Consider the following 11,586-nt stretch of genomic DNA (forward strand, 5'->3'; position numbering starts at 1 on the left):
CGTGCCCCGAAAAAAAAAAAAAAAAAAAAAAAATCACTGCTTTTGATTAAGAAGATGTATAGAATGAATGATTATGTTGAATTACAGGACCTTTTGCAAGAAATGCAGTCAGTCATTTCCAGGCACACACAAAAGCAAGACATGGAATGTGCACTGAGGGGCTCAGAGGACAGCAGTTAACATTTAGGAACCTCAATTTCCTCACCTATAAAATGGGAGAGTTACACTAAATGACTTCTAAGGTCCTCCAGAAGTCTGTGAATATATGATTCAAGGCCTGTTGGAGTCTCTTTCAGACTTTAGACCCATGGGGAAGAGTTTATTTTAGTAAGTAGAGCAGCTGTGTGCTGGAGAGGCTTGGGGCGCAGGGGTTGTGAGTGTTTGGCCTACTTGACGCTATCTCCAGGGCATTGGCAGTCAAAGTCCTGCCCCCAAACACAGAGGCCTGGCTTGTGGTTCCTGAAACGTCACCGCTGGTACTTCATTCATTTTATTTCCGGCTTGATCTCTCCAAAAGGACATATAACAACTTTGGAAGAGGCAGCTTATTTAAGCCATAATCAGAGGCTTTCCTGTGTGCTAGTTTTGAAATTAAGAAGAGTGAGGGTTCGGGCACGAGAAGAGGGGATTTAAGGTGATGAGGGGCATGCCATTAGGAGATCAGGGCACCAAAGCCACACTCTAAACATTTGACAGCTTTGTAGGGGCTCAGTCTCATAAAGGACACTTGTCTTTAGGTTGTAAGTGTGGTCAACACAGAGCATATGTGTCACTCACACTTTGACCTCAGGAAAACACTTACGGTTAAGAAAAAGGTGCCGAGAGTGAACCCCTCTTCCTTCGCCAAGCCTTCTCTGAGCAATCTGCTCAACTGTGATGTGGTAAGAAGACAGGAAGAACCAAGTGAAGGTAACGGAGGTCACTGGCTGGCCCAAGGTCGCCAAGGCACTCTGTTGATAGTCAACACATCATTTCACTTTTTTCTCATGCTGATAAGCGAGGCAACAATAGACTTTCTAAGGCTTAAATGACATATTATAAATGTCAGCCTGCTGCTTGGGCTCCTCTTTCATTTTCTGTTCTATTACAAAGGTGTCAAAAGCCAGTGAGATCTTGAATCCATTAAGCCTTCTACTGCTACCTGATGTTTAAAGTGATGTATAAGTACATGTAATTATGGTACTCTTTTTTTAAAACACATTTTAAGATGTTCAAATGAAAGGTATTATTTAATACTTAATTTCTAAAACATATAAAATGTGTAATGATTATATGCTGTCCTTAGCCTAAAATGAGAAGTTCTGTCTGTAATTCTGTCTTAGTAGTTCTGCTGTTTTTTCTTGGAGTAGGGGTGGGGGAGTGGTAGTGACAGGTTATACCAACCTATCTATATATAGGCTTGCTCTGTCTATCCATCCATCTATCCATCTTCTGTCTATTGGAACAATTTTGTGAGATGACAAGACATTCATTTACTCATGCCCTTTACAATTATGCTTTGAGTACTTCCTATGTGCCAGGCGCTATTCTAAGTAGTGAGGATACAGCAGTGAATGAAACAGGCAAAAATCCCTGCCTGCCTAGAGCTTACATTTTAGTGGGGGCAATCGATAAGCAGAACATATAGTATATTACACAGTGGTTAGTACTAAGGAGAAAATAAAGTGGGTGACATTTGAGTAAAGCCTTGAAGGAGAAGAGGGAGTAAACCGTGTGGATATCTATGGAAGGAGCATTCTAGATAGAGGGCAAAGTGAATAGCAAAGGCCCTGAGGCAAGAGTATACTGGGAGGGTTTGAGGAACAGAGAGTAGAGTGAGGGACAGAGGAGGGAGAAGGTAGTAGATGAAGTCAAAGGGATGGGGTGGCAGACAGCGGACTGCAGGGAGGCTTCTTAGGTCCTTATAAGGACTGCCTTTTACTCTGAGTGGAAGGACGCCATTAGAGGGTTTCAAGCAGAGGAGTGACATGGCTGACTTGACATTCTCATAGGAGTCCTCTGGCTACCGCATTAAGAATACATCATAGCAGCAAGAGCAGAGGCAAGGGGGCCGTTAGGGGCCACCAAACACTCAGGAGAGATGGTGGTGGCTTGGATCAGGATTTTGGCAGTCAGGGTGAGGAGAGGTATTCAGATTCTGGACATGTTTTGAAGTTAGAGCTGAGATTTGCTGACATTTTACGGAGAGAAAGGAGAGAATTCTAAAGTTTTGGGCCTAAACGGAAAACATGGTGTTGCTATTTACGGAGATAGGAAAACAGCAAGAGAAGCAGGTTTTGAAGAAGAGGATCTAGAAGTCACTCTGGGCACAGATTTGAGATGACTGTCGGAAATCCAAGTCCAAGAGAGAACTGGATATAAAAGTCTGGGGTTCAAGAGAGAGGGGAGGACCGGAGATCTAGACATGGGAGTCAATAACATGTAGGTTGAGCTTAAAGTCAGGAGAAGGGATGACGTCACCAAGAGAATCAGCATAGATAGAGAAAAAAGTGCTCCCAGAACTGAGCCAGGGCAGAGGTCGAGGAGCTGGGAGAGGGGGCAGCCAAGGAGAGGAGTGGCCATGTTAACGCAAGTTCACGTGCCCCACACACAGTGAGGCCAGACAAACTGAAACGTTGGAGTCCGGAGCAGAGGAAGGCTTATCGTAAGGCCGTGCAAGGAGAGGAGGTGGCTCACGCCCTGAAAAGGCTCGAGCTCCCCGAAGGGTCAGTAAAGCATTTTTAAAGGCCAGGAGATTGGGGGTGGGGGTCACAGGGTAAGTGGTCGGCTTGCGCACAGTTCTCTCATTGGCTGATGGGGGGGCAGCAGGGTGCTGTCACGGGGGTTAACATTATCAGTGCTTAGGCTCCGGAAGGCCTGGGGCTGTGTGCCCTGGTCTCCAAGTAGTTCTTCCATTTGGTGGTGCTGGTGTGGGGTTTCACATCCACAAAACAACTCAGGAAATTTGCATCAAATACTGTTATCTAGGCACTTCAGAGAGGAGCTAAAGCAGAGGATATGGGGGAAGGCCTGTCCCGGGAAGGCCCCATAGGGTCCTGCTCGGTTACAGCCAGAGGAACCAAGGGAAGACCGGAGACTGCATCCATAGTCTTTGCCATGGAATAGGACATAATTAAATAGTGTACTAAAAACGTCATTATACGTTATTGTCCTATATTTAGAAAAGTGTCTGTGATTTGGGTTGGGAGTAGGACAAACCAAAGCTAAAAGAACAGGCAAATGTGATGTCTTCTGGTCAGAGAAAGGTGATGCCTTTCCATCACTTTTCCTGCTTTACAAGAGGCTGCATACCAAAGTATAAAATTTGAAGCATTTGTTTTAAAAACTATTTGGGGATTTTTTTTTTTTCCTGCGTAATTCAGGAGTAAAGTCATTATAATTCTCAACATATTTCTATGGAATATTAGCCAAAAATTTTAAAATTAAATTTAGGCTATTTGAAAATAGGTTTTATACAATGTCCAGAATATAGGGCAATCTGAGTTTGTGAAAAGGAACCTTTACTCAAATCCTTTACCTTTTATGGATAATGTTCTAACTCTGTGTTGAGAACATTTAGGAAAAGTGCGAGGGATGCCATGAATATTGCATAAGAAATGCTGTGATTTATTAATTAATGTTTTTAGCATAATTTTCTAGGTAGTTAATTCAAGGAAATGCAACTGAATTATACTCAGAAGTCAGTGAAGTGGTTGCACATCATCACTGTCACTTGTCAAAGGTAACCTACATATGGCATTCTACAAGCTTGAAATTTGTTATTTTTTCTGGATTCAAAATGAAAACTGTTCCAAAGGGAAATACATCAATATAATAAGAGTTTGACTCGGTTCTCCTCTGAAGTACCCATACAATTTTTCTGCTAGAAAGAACGAATCACTTTCAGGATATGACTCAACAGCAACTTGCTCTGAACGAAACACACTTCATTCAATAGTGGATGCTGTCATGATTTCCTTTCAAAGATTTGAGAAGTTCCCTAAAGGCAAGAAGGTGTGATCGATGTTGATAAAGGGATCTGAGTAACAGAGTTTTCTCTGAAGAGAAAACGTCTTTTATTAAACATAAGGGCAAAAATGCTCAACAAGGATTTGAGGATCTAAAATATACTCTTTCACTATGATTTGACCCACACTGAATACATATTCTGTGACTCACCATCAAGGGAAGAAAATAGCTCCAATTCTCACACATGAGATCTGCTCCCCGCTTCTGGAGGAAAATCGTTCCCCCTAAGCCCAAAGCTTTGTGCCTTCTCAGAAGCCTGGACTCCTCCTCAGAGACCATCTTATGAGCGCACACCACTCCACGTGCTGGGTGTGCATGTGGTCCGGAAACTGGTTTCACTTAGATTTTTATTTGACATGTTTTGCACACCTCACCCCATTTTTATAAGGCTGAAATAAGAAGACTCATTTGAAAGATTTAAAGATGTAACTCTCTCTCTAAGTGTTGAGCTTTATAAGTTTACTCAACAGGGGGAGTCCACACAGGGAAATGTAAAAACCAGACATGCTGTGTTCTGTTTGAATGTCTACTGATGCAGTAGTTTAATTAATACCACCATCTAGGAGCCTTGGTGGTAGGTGTGTGATCAGCAGTGACATGAGCAGTAGTGAACATTATTGTCGTGAGCATCTGGCTGTGTTGCACAGATGACTGTGTGGTTCAGTTTGTTCTTGCTCTGTTCTCTGTCTTGCACTGGTTCTCTGTCTTGCAAACTCTGTTGATGTCTATGAGCCTGTTTTTTCAGTGTCTCCTTATTACCTTGGTAACAAAGAGCTGCCCTATTTCTGTATGGGTACTTGATTGGTGTGTTCGCTGCCAGTCTACTGCTATGCTGTAGCATTTAAAATATTACTTCCCCTAAATATTATAGTATTTTTTTCTATTTCCTCTGACAATTGTTCTACTTTTATGATCTAATGTAATTGACTGGCAATATAGTATATCCCTTACGATAATGAATAATAATCATTTTTTTTAAAAAACCCTACTTTGGAGCATTTTCTTTCTAAAACCAGTAAGTCAAATTAAACTATTGTGTAGTTAATTTCCAATCTTAAGAGGTGTTGTTTTTCAAAGATTTTAAATTAACATAGGAAAATGTCATAAACAAGAAAATGTAATACACTGAAAGTGTTTACTGCTCTATGTAAGGAAAATATTTCAGCGTTAAATTTTTCCTCTTGTTAAAAAAGCTAAGACATTTTCATTCTTGCTAATGACTACTTCTTGAAATGCTCTAGAAATGGCTGATCACCAGGACAGCTATAAAACATGACCTACTACTAACATACTTTTATCAAATGATTTGAAATGGCTGACCCTGTTTCTCTCTATAATCCTGGATTAGTGCTGACAATCAAATTAATAATATACATTTTGCCTTTCATAAATAAAGTGACTGCAGAAAATTATCTCTAAATTAACAAAGTATTTCTATGAAATGTTTAGTTAAACATAACAATAAATTAGTTTCTTTTTAAAACAAAGTATATTTGCAGAATCATTTACTTGAGTTACAGCTTTTAAAACCAGATAATCTGCAAAGTTGAACATAATTCAAAGTTATACTTTATCTTAAAGACTTTGCATATAAAAGCTTGACTAGAAAAGCATTAGTGAAAAGCAACCAGGTTCAAAATCATTTTTCTTCTCTGTTTTAAGAAATGATAAGTTCAGATCCATGAGATGGTACAAAACAAGGCTACCTTACACCAGGTAGAGCATGGTGTTTATGAAATCTTGAGCTCCATGCAATACCCTTGATTTTATTCACTTTTCAAAACAGAATAGTGGCTTTGAATCAGTATTGTCGGTGATGACTAACCCTGACCCATTGAGAAATGCTCATTTCATAATTCCCTCTTTTTACAGGGGCTTCATACTGTGTTTGAATACAGTAAAAACAGCAGCAAGTTCTTCCACATTTAGGGACACACTAACTGGCATTTCTGATTTTAAAATTAAAAGCCTTAATTTTTACTTTACTAATTTTACCTTTACTAATTTCCTTTGGGGAAAGCTTAATCTAAAGGAATATGAAGTGAAATCAGAAAGTCTTAACCTATTTAGAAAATAGCTTATATATCTTTTTAAATATTAAAAACCAAGTTCTTAAAAGGAAGGTAGGATAGACCTTCAGAGCATAAGTATATGGATTTTAGGGTTCAATTGGGACAAACTGTAACAAAAACAACTTCTAGAGGGTCTTTTTATATAGGTAATGTGTTTGGCAAATGTGACATTGTTTTTTCCCATCGCACTACCAAAAATAAAGACTTTTTATTCAGTAGCAACTATTACTGATATAATTCAAATGTTTTTTTGTTTTTGTTTTCTGTGGTATGCGGCCTCTCCCGTTACGGAGCACAGGCTCCGGACGCGCAGGCTCAGCGGCCATGGCTCACGGGCCCAGCCGCTCCGCGGCATGTGCGATCCTCCCGGACCAGGGCACGAACCCGTGTCCCCTGCATCAGCAGGCGGACTCTCAACCACTGCACCACCAGGGAAGCCCTCAAATGTATTTTTCTTTCCAGTAGGATACAGAGACAACTTAATTGTAGAGTTCTGAAATGATGTTGAATCAAATATGATTTAACCCCTGTGTAGTACAGAATTATCCTTACCTGAAGAGAGGTCTCAGCTCCCATAATGTGATCTCTAAGTCCTTGCTCCCATAATGTGATCTCTAAGTCCTTGGAATGTTCTGCCTGATAAGAGTGTCTTTGTTTACCTGGGGCTTTGGGCCACACCAAACAGTCTAACAATGTGATTTATGGTGAGGGCTTTGGGCCATGTGGTATCATCTCTACCTCTGGTGGGGCTGGCCAGTAATCAGTCACACTGGCAGTCAACCATGTCTATGTGACCAAACCACAATAAAAACTCTGCATACCAAGGCTCAGGTGAACTTCCCTGGATGGCAGTACTCCATGTATATTGCCATACATTGTTGCCTGGAGAATTTAGTGTTGTCCATGACTCCACTGGGAGATGACAACTGCTGGCTTGCATGGGGAACTCTCCTGGTCTTTGCCCCATGCATCTCTTCCCTTGGCTGATTTGATCTGTATCCTATCACTGTAATTAACCATAACCATGAGTATAGCCACTTTCAGTGATTTCTGTGAGTCTTTATAGCAAATTATCAATCTGAGGGTAGTCTTGAGGACTACCTGAATGGTGTCAGAAGCAAGGTAGTCTTGGGTATCCCTGATATCTGTAGTTGGTGTCAGAAGTGACTGCAGTCTTGGGGACAGTCCTTTCCTGAACTTGATAATTCCCCAAAGTGAGACATTCTTTTATCCTTGAAAATACTTCTGGTGACATTTTGGTTGCACAATTTTGCTAATATGACAGTCCTTATGGTTGTTCCCAAATATTCCAGATTTTTCCTTCTAGATATGTGATAGAATTGCACTTTCTCACCCACCTAAATTTGAGTGTGGCCATTTTGATGAGCTTTGACCAATGAAATGAGAATGGAATGGATGTGAGGTTAGATGCATAAGATACAATTATGCATCCCACTGCCTCTTCCCCTCTGCCACAGACTGATAACTTTCTAGATAGTAACTGTTCCATCATTCTTGGTCCCAGAATGAAGACAAGAGGGACCAGAGCTCCCAGCTGAATTATGAGAGAACCATAGCATGACTGAGAATTAAACCATTATCGTGTTAAATCCTTGTGGTTTGCAGTTATTTGTTATGCAGCATAACCTAGACTATTCTGATTCAAACCACCAGAATCACTATTTGTTCATAGCATGACAATGACATTCCCTACAAAAGGACTATACAGAGATGCTCTTTTTAAAAATTATTATTGGCATAATTCTGTGGCCCTTAGCTTGAAATGAAGTATATCACAATTGTCTGTCCAGCATTCTTTTAGATATGGCCGTATCTGTCAAAATCTAATGTAGTTGAACAAATAATTCCATATCTAGGATTATTATTCAGTAATATCTGCAGAAGTGCACTAAGACATGATTTTCATAATAGTAAAAACTAAATTTCAGCGATAGGATAATAGTTAAAGGAATTGTGATTTTTCCATATAAGGGGAACTTCTCACTCATCCACTACAAAATATGAGGGGGAGACCTCCTATTCCAACCATGATAAACAGGGACTAGATTTACCCTCTATGGAAGAAAAAAAGGTGGGGAGGAGACAAAATATTAGAAACAACAGCTTTCAAGACACAAGACATCAGATGCCTTATGAGTGCCGCCATTTTACTGCTGTGAGAGCTTCTAGACTGCTATACAGGAAAGGGGAACCCAGGCTGAGTTTAGTGGACTCCCTGAACTTAGGTATTTGTGATATGCCACTAAAGCAGTACTTAGGGGGATAGTTATAGCACTGAATGCCTATATTAGAATAGAAAGAAAGTTCAAAATTAATGAACTCCACTTCCACCTTGAGAAACTAGAAAAAGTATATCAAATTAAACTCAAAGTAAACAAAGGAAATAACTATCAGAATAGAAATCAGTGAAATACAAAACAGAGAAAACAATTCAGAAAATCAATGAAACCAGAAGCTGGTTCTTGGAGAAAAACAATAAAGTTGTTAATACTTTAGCCCGACTGAACCAGTAAAAAAAGAGTGTAGAGACAAATTACCAATATCAGGAATGAGAGAAGTGACACCATTACAGATACTACAGACATTAAAAGGATAATAAGAGAATATTATGAACGATATTATGCCAGTCAATTTAACAACTTAGATGAAACGGACAAATTTCTTAAAAAATGCAAACGTCCAAAGCTCACTCAAGAAGAAATAGATAACATGAGTAGCTCTATGTCTACTAAAGTAATTGAAGTTGTAGATAAAAACCTTCCCACAAAATAAACACCAGGCCCAGATGGTTTCATTGGTAAGTTCTACCAAATATTTAAGAATAAATAATCCATTTTTATACAAACTCTTCTAGAATATTGAAGAGGAGGAAGTACTTCCCAACTTGTTCTATGAGGCCAGCATTACTTGTTATCAAAATCTGAGAAGAATACTATAAGCAAAGAAAATTACAAGTCAATATCCCCTATGAACATAGATGCAGAAATTCTAAACAAAATTTTAGCAAATTGAATTAAACGATAGATTAAAAAGATAATAAATTATGACCAAGTCAAGTTTATCCTGGGAATGCAAGATTGGTTTAACATTTAAAAAGGAATAATGTAATTCACCATTTTAACAAACTAAAAAAGAAAACCGTAAGACCATCTCAATAGATATGTAAAAAGCATTTGGCAAAATTGAATATCCCCTATTCATTAAAAAAACAAGAAGGAAGCTCTCAGCAAAGTAAGAATGGAAGGGAGCTTCCTCAACCCGATGAAGGGCATCTATCAAAAGGCTATAGGTAACAACATACTTACTGATTAAAGATTGAATGCTTTCTGCCTAAGCTCAAGAACAAGCCAAGGGTGTCTGCTCTCACCAGTAATCTTCAGCACTGTACTGTAGGTAAAGAGCAGTCAGGCAAGGGAAAGAAATTTTACTGCTTTGAGAGCAGTAAAAAGAACTATGGAAAAAAGGAGAGAACTATGTATTTTGGAAAGGAAGAAGTAAAACTGTCTTTATTCACAGACAACATGATTGTCTATGTAGAAAATCCAGTGGAATGTACTAGATTCCAATGGAAGCTTCTAGAACTAAAAAGTGATTTTTAGCAAGGTTGCAAGATATAAGATCAATGTACACAAATCAATTATATTTCTGTGTATTGGCAACAAATAATTAGAAATTTAAAATATAAAAAGAAATACTATTTACAACAGCATTTTAAAAACTATAAAATACCTAGGGATATCTCTGGAAAAAAATGTGTGCTAGACCTGGATGAAAACTAAAGCATTGCTGGGAGAAATTAAAGAAGAGTTAAATAAGTGGAGTGATATATTGTGTTCATCGATTTGAAAACCCAATGTTTTTAAGTTATCAGTTCTCCCCAAATTGATTTCTAGATTCAAGGTTATCTCTGGCAAGATCCCAGCAAGATTTTCTGTAGATATTGACAATCTGAGTCTAAAATGCAAAGAATATAGAATAGCCAAGACAGTCTTGAAAAAGAACAAGTTGTAGGGCTAAAACTACCTGATTTTAATAATTATTATAAAGTTACAGAAATCAAGACAGTGTGATATTGGCATAAAGATGGGCAAATATATCAATTAAACAGAATAGAGGGTCTAAAAATAGACCCACACATACATGGATAACTGATTTTCCACAAAGATGCAGAGGCAATTCAGTGGAGAAAAACAATAGTCTCTTCAAAAGCTAGTAATGAAATAACTGGATATACATATACAAAAAAAGTGAACTTTGATTCATATACAAAAGTTAACTCAAATGAATCATACATCTAGATGTAAAATCTAAAATTATAAACCATATAGGAGAAAATCTTTGTGAACTTGGCTTAGGCAAAGATTTCTTAGATTTGACATCATGATCCTTAGAAGATCAAACTGATAAACTGAACCTCAACAAAATGAATATTTCTGCCCTTTTGAAGGAGTGTAGAAAGGTAAGTCACAGACTGGAAAAAAATGGTTATAAGTCATATATCTGAGAGGGAATTTGTATGCAGAATATATGAAGAATTCTCCAAGCTCAATGAGAAAACAGACAACCCAATTAAAATTAGGCAAAAGACTTTAACAGACACATCACCAAGGAAGTTGTACAGATGGCAAGTAAGCACATGAAAAAATGCTCAACAGCATTTTTCACTAGGGAAATGTAAGTTAAAACTGCATTGTGATACCTCTAGACATCTATTAGATTAAAAAGTGTGGGTGAGAATGCAGAGGAAATGGAACCGTAATACGTTTCTGGTGGGAATATAAAACAGCCTCGTTGGAAAAGACATTGGCAGTCTTTTTTAGAAGCTAAACATACATGTATTATATAATGCAGCTCTTCCATACTAGGTGTTCACCCAAGAGAAATGAAAGCATATGTCCATACAGAGATGTGTAATATTCATACTAGCATTATTTATAATAACCAAAAACCAAAAACAACCCAAATATCCATCATCAGGTGAATGTATAAACAAACTGTGTTATATCCATAAAATGGAATACTACATAGCAACGAAAAGGAAAGAACATGCAACAACATGGATGAATCTCAAAACAATTATGCTGAGTGCAAATAACCAGACAAAAAAGAGTACACACTCTGATTCAATTTACAAAAAATTCTAGAAAATGCGAACTAATCTATAGTGTCAGAAAGCAGATGGGGGAGGGGTTGAAGGAGGGATTACAGAAGGGCATAAGGAAACTTTTGGGAGAAATTCGTATGTTCATTACCTTCACTGCAGCAATGGTTTCAAGGTGTCCAAACTTATCAAATTGTACATTTTAAGCATGTGCAGTTTACCTTGTCAGTTATACCTCAATAAAGATGTTTGTAAAAACAAAAAAGAAGTATGAGGGGGATCTATACGTGTTGATAGAGGACTATGTCCATGGTGTAGTAAGCAAAAGAAGTTCCAGAACATTATATACAATTTGATCTCAGATTTTTTTCAAACTAACAAATG

Source organism: Neophocaena asiaeorientalis, unplaced genomic scaffold (assembly GCF_003031525.2).
Source record: "Neophocaena asiaeorientalis asiaeorientalis breed wild unplaced genomic scaffold, Neophocaena_asiaeorientalis_V1.1 scaffold204, whole genome shotgun sequence".
In the NCBI taxonomy this organism is placed as follows: domain Eukaryota; kingdom Metazoa; phylum Chordata; class Mammalia; order Artiodactyla; family Phocoenidae; genus Neophocaena; species Neophocaena asiaeorientalis.